Raw genomic sequence first — 12,944 nt, 5'->3', positions numbered from 1 at the left:
GTCTTTTACGTTTTAGCTCAAATCATGATCATTATATTAGCTGTAGTAAGTGCAAGATATATATAGAGAAGTAAAGACAAATATTAGAACATGTGGAGGAGCAATAGAGAATTTTTCAATCACTATTGGTCTTCATTAAGATTCGTCCCTAAGCCCTTTTCTTTTTGTAGTGGTCCTAGATAAGAGATAACTCGATCGATATAAGAAGATGTGCCTTGGTGCTTATTGTTTGCTAATGATAGTGTTTTGGCAGATGAGATCACTGAGGGGGTAAATGCTAAGTTAGAACGATAAAGACAAGAGTTAGAATCACGATGTTTCAAATTAAGTCGTAACAAGAAAGAGTACATAGAGTTTAACTTAAGCACAATTGAGATAACGAGACACTTTAAAGCTAGAAGAGAGAAATCGCCCCAAGTGGACCTTCAAATACCTCAGAGTAGTGGGACTGAGAACATCCAATAAGATGTGACCCATAAAATGGAGAGCGGCTATTATGTGATCAAGGTGTGCCCTTAAAGCTAAAGGTCAAGTTTTATTGAACATCCATTAGACTAACACTACTATAAGGATCAAAAAGTTGGGCTTTTAGAATTTGATCTAGTAGGAAGATGGGAGTAGCGAAAATACGAATGATTTGATAAATGAGTGGCACTACAAAAAAAAGCAAATTTCTGACTAGACGAAAATAGTCAGAATTTAGTCGGTATAGCACTATACCGAGTACCGACTAAATTCCGACTATTTCAGTCTAGTTCGCTCAGAATGGTCGGAAATCCTTGTTAGTCGATATATTGATCGAAATTCCAACTAAAAAGCTGGTGTTAGGAAGTTAGTCAGAATTACGACCAAAGAAGCTGGTAGTAATTTTGTCAGAAATTTCCGACTAATTACCTGCTAAATGTCAGTCGCCATATTCCGACAAGGGATTAGTCGGAAATTGGTCGGAAATTAAGAATATCAAAATTCTCTTTATTTTTCAGAAAATTGGATATTAAAATAGTAATTTAAATTTCTGACTAACTTCCGACTAATAAATAGTAGGAATTTAGTCGGAAAAGTCAAACCAAAAAATTGACTTGATCTTTCCAGAAAAAGGCGGCTGTGGATTCCGACTAAATTGCTACTAAATATTAGTCGGCAAATGGTCGGTAAAGTCAAACATGAAATTTGACTGTATTCAACCAAGAAAAGACGGCTATGTTTTACGACTAAATACCTACTATTTATTAGTCGGAAAATTATATTATTAAAATAATTAATCTAGGCCAATGTGGACAATGATATTGACCACATTTGACCAGAATTATTATTTTATCGATAAAATAAATTATCGATCAAACAAAATAATAAAATGATAAAAATAAGCTCGAATACGAACGAAACTAAATTTATACACAAATTAAAAAAACATAAAAGTATCAGCCAAATAAATTATGCAATTCCAAATAAAGTATCCGAACAGAATTCAACATTAACCTAAAAAAATGGTTTAGCTGGATGGTGGAGGCGGAGGAGGTTACTGGAAAGCCGAATTCTGCTGGAGCAGCGTGCGCACAAAGGATAGCAAATGGATCACCTCTTTCCTTGTTTTGCGTTGCTCCTCCACAAGGGCCATATGCTCCTCCCTCGAAATGGAATTGTTGAGGCGATCATCTATTTGATTCAAAACTTCTTGAAAATGATCCAACCTCTCATTAACTATTAGGGCCGAAGGAGGAGCGGCTTGGTATTGGGATTGCGACGTCACAAATTCAGCATAATAATGCTGTGCCGCGTCAACAACACCATAGACAGCCTTAGAGGGCTTCTTCTTCCTTGGCGCCTGTGATTAGATGTTTTAACGGCCTGAAAATAGGCGTCGTTCAAACGCTCGACAGGCGCATCTACAGGGAGAGGTGCAATGAGGCACTTGTATTCATCCTAAACATTTAAACAATGAATTTGTAAAAATCTCGGCAGAGTTTCCTCTGTAAATTAACATAAATCAAAACTTAAGTAACCCTTGAAATATAAACAATTATAGATATACTATGTATCTAAATCGAAAACAACTAAAAATCTAGCATTTCCTCAATATCCAATATCAGTTATTCTAAAGAATGTTCCAAAACAGCTAACCTACCAAAAGCTAATCTAATTTTTTATCCTCATATGTACTATAAAAAAGTGAAAATGTTAAATATATATTTCTCAAATCTAATGAAATTCAGCATTGTAAATTATTGGTTTTGTTGCAAGATCAAATTTTACTAATAATAATTTGCGAATCAGAGCTTTAAAACTGCGCTTTTGTACGAATTACGGCCTTAAAAAATAAACATACAGGCCGTAATTAGCACAAGAGCGCAATTTGAAGCTCCAACTTGCAAATAATTATTTTACTAATTTTAGTAAGATTTAATTGTTGCAACTTAACGTAAGTAAATAATACCATGCTGAATTTCATTAAATTTGAGGAACATAATTTACTCATTTGTAACACATTTTTATAATACTTACAAGAATATAATTAAAAAAAACTACTATTTCGGGTAAGTACTTATAATTATTAAAAAAAAAAATGACCGCACCTAAAAGCTTATTAAAAAAAATTTTTTTTCAAAATAAATACAACATACATCATACCATATAAAAAAATGCATACAACAAAATTATAACTAAAATTAAATTAATGAAAATATAACTAAAATTAATGAAAGGATAAATAATGTAAGTAACAGAAAAAAAACATACCTTAATATTGTAAAGAATACTTGTTAATTTTGAGAGATAATGTAAATATAATAATTTTATATGTAAGAAATTAAAGTATTTAGGAGAAAGAAAGTTTTATAGAGAATGAGATGTGAAATGAGTGAAAAAATTCATTCGTTGGTGGAGGGTAGTTATAGAAGGAATTCAAGATCTTCTGACTAATCACCGAAAAACCTCCGACAAACGTTTCCACTACAAAATTACCGACTAAATTACGACTATAGTGTCTGTCGGAATATTTCCGACAAATTGTTTAGTCGTTAAACAGTCGGAATTTTCTACCAATTACCACTTAGTAGGAATTTAGTCAGTAATTCCGACTGTAAGTGTATAGTCGGTATTTTGGTCGGCAAATTACGACTGTTTGGCAGTAGTGGGAAACTTGCGTTTTTTTTGTAGAGTGGGCATATTTTGAGGGATAGAATTCAAAATGAATATATATGAAAGGGTTTAAGAGTTGCAAATATTAAGGAAAAGACGAAAGAAAATCATTTAAGATGGTTTGGGCATGTGCAAAGACGAAATAATAGCAAACCAGTAAGAAAGATAGAAAGTTTGAGCTCGAAAGACTTAAAAAATAGGACGAAAAAGAATAAATATGACTTGGAGGACGAGAGTGGAAAAGACTATAAAGGATCTAGACTTACAAATTGTAATGGCAAAAAAATTGGATTAAACGAAAAATAATTCATGCAAACGAACATTGGAATTGATATATTAGTTCATGTAGCCGACATCAACTTTTAAGTATTAAGCCTCTAACATTGTTGTATAATTTGAGCTTATAACGTGACAATTTATATCCCTATAGAAGAAGTATATTATATTTGTGTTTTCAAAAATAAAAATAAAGTAAAAGGCTTTATCAAAACTAATATTCGTACTTAATGGATCAAACACATTGCAAATTATTAACTCATTCATCAAAAAGATCAACTCCTACCAACATTAAACTTTTTAAGTTCACATCACATGAATATAGGACTTAAGTCTAGAAGCTTAAAAGCTTTACTATATAACTAATATCATGATCTTACATTTCAACTACTTGAAAACTAGTTTTTTCATTAAAACCGTAAGCAAGTCAAATCGCTTTTATTCTATTTTTTTGACTCTTTTGCCTGAATACAGACAAGATATCACATAAGTCACATTAGAATTTAGATAAATATTTACAGCTTTCATAGTCAATTAACCTCCAACAAACACACAATAATCAATCACTTCTAACCACCAATCACTAATGAAGTAGGAGGTCATTTAGGTATGCTTTTCAAGCTAATTAGCCAGCTTTAAAGGAATAAATGAGACATTTGACAAACGGTGGCCAAAGACACTGTATGAAACAGGGCTATGACTGTTCTCCAAATAATAAACAAATGTTATTCGTCATTTCATACCCCTCCACATCACCCTAATTGCATCTAGAAATATTTGGCACTAGCCCGTGCAAACAAAGGCTGGTGGTGCGTGTGCTTTGTCAGCTTATGGGGTATGGTCAGACTACGAAGTGTCCGAAGCGTCGATGGGGAGTACCTTATGGTGGGCAGGTGTTCGTGCCAACAGCTAACAGAAGACTCCGGGCAACGACATGAAAGGCCGAGCCGTACCCTGAGTTGCCCATGGCCAAATTCAGAATTACCTCTTTGTTTTGTTTTCCCTCCCAATATTAACAAATGCACTGTTTTGACTCAATCAAACTACATACACAAAATTTTGACCATTAATATCTTAAACTAAAGAAAAAATTACCTATAATAATTCAACCTTTAGTTGATTTTCCTATAATAATCTCAACTTGATTAACTATGAATAATCTAAATTATTAGGTCATTTACTCAATAATATTATTGTGCATATTATGACTTATTTTTATAGGTAGAATAATAAAAAAAAAAGGAAAAATTAAATCAAATAACAAAAATATTGAAAAAGAAAAAAAAAATAGAATACCTCTTCCTCATTCCCGCACTGCCATGCCAACCTTCACCCCACTCAGTAACACCCTCCCCTCTTCATTAGCTTCAATTAATTTTCATGATCTTCATTACTCAAACAAAGACCAGCCAACAAAGGTCGGTGTAAATAAGCAATTATGGATGACGCAACAAAACTTGTGGTGGTGGTCGATGGGTAAGGCTGTTGGGTTGGTGGCTGTTTGAGAGAGGATGAGTGGTGGCTATTGGGGAGGGGTTGGTGGCAGGTTTGGAGGGGCAAAGAGATAGGATGGAGTGGTGGAGGTTAGGACTTGGGAGGGGCATGAATATGTGTAATTATTTTTTTTCTTTTAGTTTTTTTAATTAAATTTTTTATTTTTTTAATTTTTTTTTTGAAATTACCTGTTGTATTCATTATAGTTTATTTTTGGCTAATATCTCTTAAAATTCAAAGTATTCATGGTAGATTATTGTAGGAAAATTGATTAAAAATCAAATTATTCTGAATAATTTTTCCCAAATTAAATTATCTAATATTATAAATAATGGAAATTATTTATTGAAACAATAATAAATTTAAGACACAAATCAAAAGTAACATAATTTTACTAAGAAAAAATAGTAAAAATAATAGACTTATGACACAAATCCAATAACTACAGTTGCTTGAAATGGTATATGTTAACACTTCATTCTAATCCAATGTCCTGAACTTCCCCCAACACCCTCAGATTCCATATAACACTAGGAAACTTAAAGAGCACCCAAAAAAAAAAAAAAAAAAAAAAAAAAAAAAAAAAAAGAATCCTTAATATAAACATTTCTTTCATCATCTTCAATGATACTTCTTAGTTTAAATTTTGTGGTAAAGGTTAATCCTTGTACATCTAAAAGGCAAAAACACAAACTGAATGTGAAGAAGATGATACTTCCTAGTTTTGGGGTAAGAAAGAGCCGAATCTTATGCGCAATGCATCATTTCGAAATGTTAGTTTAGTGTATAATAAACTTTGCTAGAGTAAATGAGCTTACTATGTTCCGTAACTTTTAATTTACAAGAATCCAAATCAAAATTCTAAGGACCCATCTGAATCTGAATTCATTAAACAAATCAGGAGGGCTGGAAGATTTAAGTCGTAAACAATGATAATTAACCCTACAAAGTGCTTTACAAATGGAAAGTAAAAAGTGAAAACAAAAGAGTCTTCACATATTTTATGCTATAAAATCTTATCAATGATAAAGACAACAAAATAATCAATGAGGACTCCAGCAAACAAGGTGAATAAGGGGAGGTAACTGACGGCATAAATTAATGCAAGAAATCCTTCGTTTGTACCCCAACATACAGTGTTAATCACATATAGGGAAGAAATTAGTGATCCACTAGTAGTAATAAGTCAAGAGGAAACGTACCTTGCAATCATGTAATCATGTTCTTGCTCTAAAGCATAAATCATTGTCCATACGGAATTAGAAAAGCTAAATCATATTTACCCTTGATAGCTTGATCTCATGTCTTATCTGCACAAAATAGATCATATCAATTCAATTAGTCATCTGGGCAAAGGAGCATTGCATGTAAAGTCAAATCAGCACCATGATTATGCATAAAACATACTAATTTTTTTTTACTTTTCTACTCCTTTTACAGATGACAACTGTAATTGCATTGGACATGAAAAAAAGTGCATGAATGCATATCTTGCCCGCAATGGAACGAAATGGTCGAGAATGATTTTTAAAAGTAAAAAACTGGCTCATAATTCAGAAGGTAAAAATGGCTCTGCTCCTCTGATTCCCTTTCAAACTCAAAGTTCCTCTGATTTAATATAACTTGTAAATTGTAAGAAATAGAATATATATCATATCACAATGACGAGGCACAATCACAATCTTTTGTTGATGGATAAAGTAATGGAGTATATAACATATTCAGGAGCTTCAACCATCAGCTTGACTGAAGCCCCCAGATATGTTTACTCTATCGGTAAGAGAGATCATATTACATCAAAATAGGGTGGCAGGACCTGAAAGCCAATTTGTAAACGTTTTTAAGGAATTGAGCTTGCAGATAGGGAAACCTAAGACAGTAGTTAATGTTATCCCCCTACTGACAAAGGCAGAACATATCAAGGCAAAAGTGAGTAAGCATATAATTTTCTCTGATTGTAGATTTTCCAGCAATAAGACTACGCAAACATTATCCCATCAAAAAATTTAACAATCACTTGATCTAGTACCATCATCATCTTAACTCTACAATGTTTTGCAAATGTTTTGGGCTTTGGCCTAAAATTATCTCTTTGATACCAACAGTTAGAAACAATTTGCAGTCTACCACTTGTTTTGGAAAAGAGCAGTGAAATAGAAGTACTAAAGAGCAAGAAATAGAAAGATACAGTAGCATTCAAAAAGGTACTAATTATTTTTAAAGGTAATTGACATCCATCAAATGAAAATTGACCAATACCTAAGATATTGGGCGTGCTGAAGATTTAAAAATTGACACTATGATTTATTTGCATAAATAGTGTAATTGTTATATTAATTTAGGTTTTTTTCTGGGTGATGTGGGGTTAAGAGCAGCACACACATGGGATAGCAGTCTGAGCCTATACCATATTGCATAACAGTCACTGCTAAAGGAAATTGGAATGGCAAATCTCAGTTTTCATCTCAGTACTAGACTTAAAATAAACATTTTCCAGAAAAAGATTATACACTGTTGTCTCCAAACTCCTTTCCAAAATCTACTAATTGCAATAAACTGCCCCCTGGTATTGCAAGGGTCCTCCGGACACCAGTCGCCCATAAAAGAACACATGACAATATATAATAAGTGCTGCATATTCTCTACTCGGCTCTACGTGAAGAACAGAGCACGACATTAAGCACCCCATTTGGATAACTAAGCTTTGCTAACTATTCATGTGCACAGCCAGAGGATAATGTGCTTCTCGGGCTAGCTTGATTGTGGCATATGCGTTTTACACAAGACATTTGGAAACTTTCCTATTAACTGCAGTAGAAAACTTCACAATACAGAATTTCCTGATATTTATTTGTTTTCCTATCCACTCCACATGTTGAGAAACTCGAATTGTACCATAAAATACTATCTTATTATACCATATAACAAGTTGCTATCTAACTTCCCCAAAAATTGCTGTTTTTCACAACGAAAATACACCTATTTACCTGCAGTTTATCTCTCTTAGAAAAAATTAACCACAAACGGGAAAGCTGAGAAGGCAATGAATAAGTTCTCACATTTTGAGATGAAAATGTTCTCTTTCAACTTATTCAATTGTATGTACTAAGATTCTGTATACCAAGCAAAAATAGAAGAGGGACATGTAATGACCTTATCTAAGACCTGGTTTTTAGGATACGGTTTGGACGGGATACTCCAATCAATATAATGTTTGGAATTGTGCAAAGGCAGTCCATGGACCATGATCAAACAACAACTTACAAGGAAACTCCGATTCAAGTAGAAGATACTTTAGCAAACGCCTATTAAATCCACTTCCAACATATAACTTAGACGCAGATACTTTCAATAAAATCCTCTCCCAATTCATAAGCAAGGATAATTATCAGAAATGTGCCTACTATGAAAAACCCTGACTGACTGCTGCAACAGCTTCAGCAAGAACTTTCTAAAGCCACCCAAATAACAAATTATAGCAATTAAATTTTTGCAACAGGGTGCAGCAAACAGCCTAAACTCCCCCACATTTGGAGGGCTTAAGGAACTGAAGTGATGGAACTGCAATATACCTAACTGTGTATCTGTGCAATGTGAAAATTCTTCATGGGTTCCTTGACATCAAGGTTGAAGTCTTCTAGGCCTTTTCAGGAACAGCGGTAAAGAAAATTTGGGCCATCTAATCGAGGTGTCTCTATGATCCGAAATAGGGTAAGAATGATGAGCAGCCACAGCACCAAAAAATAATAATAGCATAACATTGCCCCAATGTAGCTAAACTAGCTTCCGCCTAGGCAGGGTAATGGAGGATTAGATGTAGATAGTGTTACGCACATGAAAACAAGACAGTTGATTGAACCTTGATTGCAAATAGACCATCTACGGCTTAAATTAAATGAGAAGTACACGTGATTTAATAATCACCCATAGCAATAAAAAGCAATATATCCTAAAAGCTAAAGGATACTGCAAAAACAAGGTTGCATCATGTTGTCAGTCATGTCTTAATGGTTATCAAATTTACCAGAATAACTACGTTTTGGGCCGTTTGGAGAGATATTTCATGGATTTTTGGCTGACATTTGGCAATACAACAACCGCATCATCCCGTTACCGTATCACCGTCCCATCATCACATAATATTATGTTATTCGGTTGACACCAGGGCAGGCTCTTCCTCATCTACTTTTACAGCAATACAAACTCCCCAAACATTCTTTTTCATCAGGAGTGAATCCAAAATACTCATCTCTGTGTGTCTATGTGTAGACTGAATCAACTTGCCAGTCATTTTTTGGGTTATATGTTACCTAAGAAGACGCAGGCCTTAAGTCCGCCATACTTTCATCTCCCATTTCTATAGAATACGTTAACTATCATAAAAGTATACTTTATATCCTAGATCCTACTCATTCCAACTTCCAAGGTTTCACCAATTTCCCCTCTTTATAATTCTCAAAATTCCCATATCTTAAACCCATTCACCCGTAGTAACAAAACTATGCTTGATGCAATTAATCAGTTCCTTTGCAAAGTAAATTAAATCAAGTATCAACATGAAACAAAACAGCTGCAAATTAAAAGAAGCTATTTTAAGCATTCAACACAACATGAATGTGGAAGCAATTGAGAAAAGTACCTTATTTTAGCCGCAATATCAATATCAACTCTCTCCTTACTGAAGTGCCTAATAGATGGACAAATGACCAACTTCAGATTACAAATTCCCTTTTCAAGTTCTACATTCCTGAGATAAGGGGAAATAAAAGCAATACATCAAACTTTCTATGGTTTAATGAGGAACTATATTCCATTTTAATTATATCAATATTATGCAATCCACAATTGTAACCTTGTATTGTTGCCGCTTGCATGCCAGGGCAAGCCAATCATGAAGATTTGTTGCTAACTTCAATTTTCAATACTACCCCAGCATATCAATAAGATTTTGATTCAAACAAAAAAAAAAGAAGCAAATCCCTGCTTCTGTTGTGATTATTTACATGATTTACACCGATGATTTTAAGTGGGTTCATAATTTTTCCATTACTCATGCGAATTATGAGGGATGTGTCCAATGACCATCTCTTGAGTCAATGGTTAAGGCTTCAAAATGATTGATATGATCAATTTCATAATTCAAAGAAGTGGACCTTGCCTCAAGAAACTTATTGTTAATCTCCACCAAGAATAGCCATGTAATTCACTTTAGATAGTCAAAAGGTCATAAAACAAAGTAATGACTGATGAGTAACCACCCAACAACTGGAATCTCATTCTCATACAATTACAAGATCAAATTATTTTCAAAAGAATCGCTTTGCATAAACCCAGAAAACATGAGAATTTCCTGCACCAATTACACCCCTTAAAAGACAATTTCAAACTTCTCATAGCAAGGGTTGAGCAAAGATCGATAAACTTCTCTTTCATGAAATTTGTCGAACAGTTAGAGTACAACGTTAATTGCAATAAGCATAGAAGCCAACTGAAGGCGGAAGGACAATTTCACTACCAACCCAGCAGGGTCTATTTTCATTGTGATTGTTCAACAAACTTCCATATGATTTGATTGACAAACCCTTTGATACCGTGAGGATTTTCGATGGATAAGGCCGCAATTTGGGTTTTCATCATGATCTTCTTAGGTTGAGACTTCTGAGTCTCTTACTGTTTAAAGTTGAAAGAATATTTTACATCATCATGGTCATCATCCTCATCCTACCCGGTATATCCTGCTCATAGAAAGCTAAGGACAGGGTCTGAAGAGGAAACACGGTTGCAACTCATACCCAGCGCGGCCAAAGGAGTCCTCCGGCTCTAGAAAGATAAAGAGACGTAATTACACGTGAAAAATAACTTAAAAGGTCTATAAAAAAGTAGATCCACTACAAAAGAAAACAAAGAACTAATAGAAAGGAACGATAACAGCAAAAGGTTAAGGACACTAAAAAGTAAACTAAGAGGACATCAGTAATCTAAGACATGGATAGAACGTCTCCAACTACTCCTATCCCTAGTTATATCCGCAGAGAGGTTTAACTCGTGCAAGTCAATTCTTATTTGTTCATCCCAAGTTCTTCTGGTCTTCCTCAACTCCTCTTACCCTCTACTATAATGTTTTCTACCCTCCTTACAGGGGCGTCGAAAGTCTTTCTCTTCACATGACCAAACCACCTCAATCTATTCTCAACCTATTCTGAAAGAACATTCTACCAAATACCAATAATCTTTTTACCAGTGTATTGTAGATCCACTTTACTTTCAACTAGAGATGATCATAGGTTCAAGACTCTGCTAAAATCGCCCCGAACTAGCCTCTTTTTTTAAGGCTCTGTATCTTATTTTTTGAGACTCATTGAATCCGGGTCAAATCTGAGTCTAAAAAATAATTAGTGAGTCCGATTCCAAGGGTTAGGACTCGGATCAGAACACAAACACGACCTCTAGATCCGGACACTTATAAATAATAAATTATCTATTTTTATTTGTCTTCTTCTGCCCCCTACACTTACTTTATTTTCATATAATCATTATATATATATATATATATATATATATATATATATATATATATATATATATATATATATATATATATATATATATATATATATATATATATATATATATATATAATATGCTACTTGCTAAATGCTAATCCTATATTACCCTAATTTCATGAACTTGAACTAGTTTTTTAATAGAATTGAAGTGTATATGAATGAAGCTATGCAGTTTTGGATGTTAAATTAGTATTAAATATTTGTAACATACGATAATAAGTCTTGTACGAAAATACGAAAAATATAATGACTTATGAAAGATTTAAATTCAACAAATCAAAGAGCATTTTTTAGATACATTAAAGACCCATTAATATCCCTAGACTCATCAGATTCGAAAGGTCTAGGTCTGGGTCTTAAAATTATGGACCCTTAGGGTTCGAATCCGGATGGGGCGGGCAAAAGTTGACCCGACCTGATCTGTTTATTAAATGGGTTAGGTTTAGGTCAAAATTTTAAACCTGAAAAAAACCTATATAACCCATTTAATTAAATATGTTAATTTCGAGTTAAATCAATAAGCATAAGCTAAACTTAGTTCATTTAATATTTTCTTATTTTTCATAGTAAATACAAAATAAATAACAAAAAAACATAAAGTTAAATTAAAACGAAATCAATGTTAAAAACCTTAAAACGAAAAAAAAAATTATAAACGGATTAAGTGGATCGAAATCAAGTCAACCTGATTTGTTGCAGGTTGGGTCAAGGTTGTAATTTTCGACCCAATTAACTAAATGAGTTGGGTTTGGGTCAAGGTTTTTCTGACCTGTTTATATATGATCCGAACTGGAACCTAACCCAACCTAATCTGTTTGACAGGCCTACATCCGGGTCTATCTCTAAAAATAAAAGGGTCTGGGTCCGACTCCGACTCCGGGTCAAGATGGACCCACTCCAGACTCGCCCCATGACCATCCCTAGTTTCAACCCTTGCTTAGGCCGAACTTATCAGGTAGGGCGGATTACGGCTCCAGTCATTTTGATTGAATTTTTTGTTTCAAGTCGAGTTCAAGTCGAATTGATATCGATTTGGTTCATGTTTGAGTCAACCTAACAAGTTTTTCATTTTTTTTGAAAAATATTTATTAATGATTTTTTCTAAAAAGTTTTTTTATTTTTTTAAAATTCTTTAAAAAAAACAATATCGCTTCAATGCTTCAACAACGAAATATTAACTCGAAATAAAAAACTAACTGATAGTCTCACCAAAAAATTAAAACGTTAAAATGAAAACATAGTCGAAATCAAATAAATTGTCAAAACGGTCATGTTTGTCTTTACAGTGTTCATGTCATTTTTGAATTGTGATTTAAATGCTTAACCCGCACATCTTTGGTTAAGTTCTAAGTAATTTTGAGATAGATTTAAATTGATATATTTACTTTTACATGTTGTGTTTTTATGAATTTGAAATTAGGCTTATTGGATATTTGTTAAATGGTTTTTGGGTTGGCTTTTTTTATTGAC

The 12,944-nt window shown here is 33.4% G+C and overlaps 1 long non-coding RNA gene across 1 annotated transcript; it reads right to left on the bottom strand.

Moving 5' to 3' along the window:
* Window positions 1-1,352: 1,352 nt before the first annotated feature.
* Window positions 1,353-10,605, bottom strand: LOC130813357 (uncharacterized). The gene is made up of 4 exons (XR_009042212.1): window positions 9,761-10,605; window positions 9,548-9,655; window positions 6,111-6,218; window positions 1,353-1,923 (listed from the first exon to the last, which is right to left on the bottom strand). It is a non-coding gene; the product is annotated as an uncharacterized LOC130813357 (long non-coding RNA).
* Window positions 10,606-12,944: the final 2,339 nt, after the last annotated feature.

Source organism: Amaranthus tricolor, chromosome 5, assembly GCF_026212465.1.
Source record: "Amaranthus tricolor cultivar Red isolate AtriRed21 chromosome 5, ASM2621246v1, whole genome shotgun sequence".
NCBI lineage: Eukaryota > Viridiplantae > Streptophyta > Magnoliopsida > Caryophyllales > Amaranthaceae > Amaranthus > Amaranthus tricolor.
Note: the sequence above shows the minus strand (reverse complement) of the source record. Positions and strands in the feature narration are given on the sequence as shown.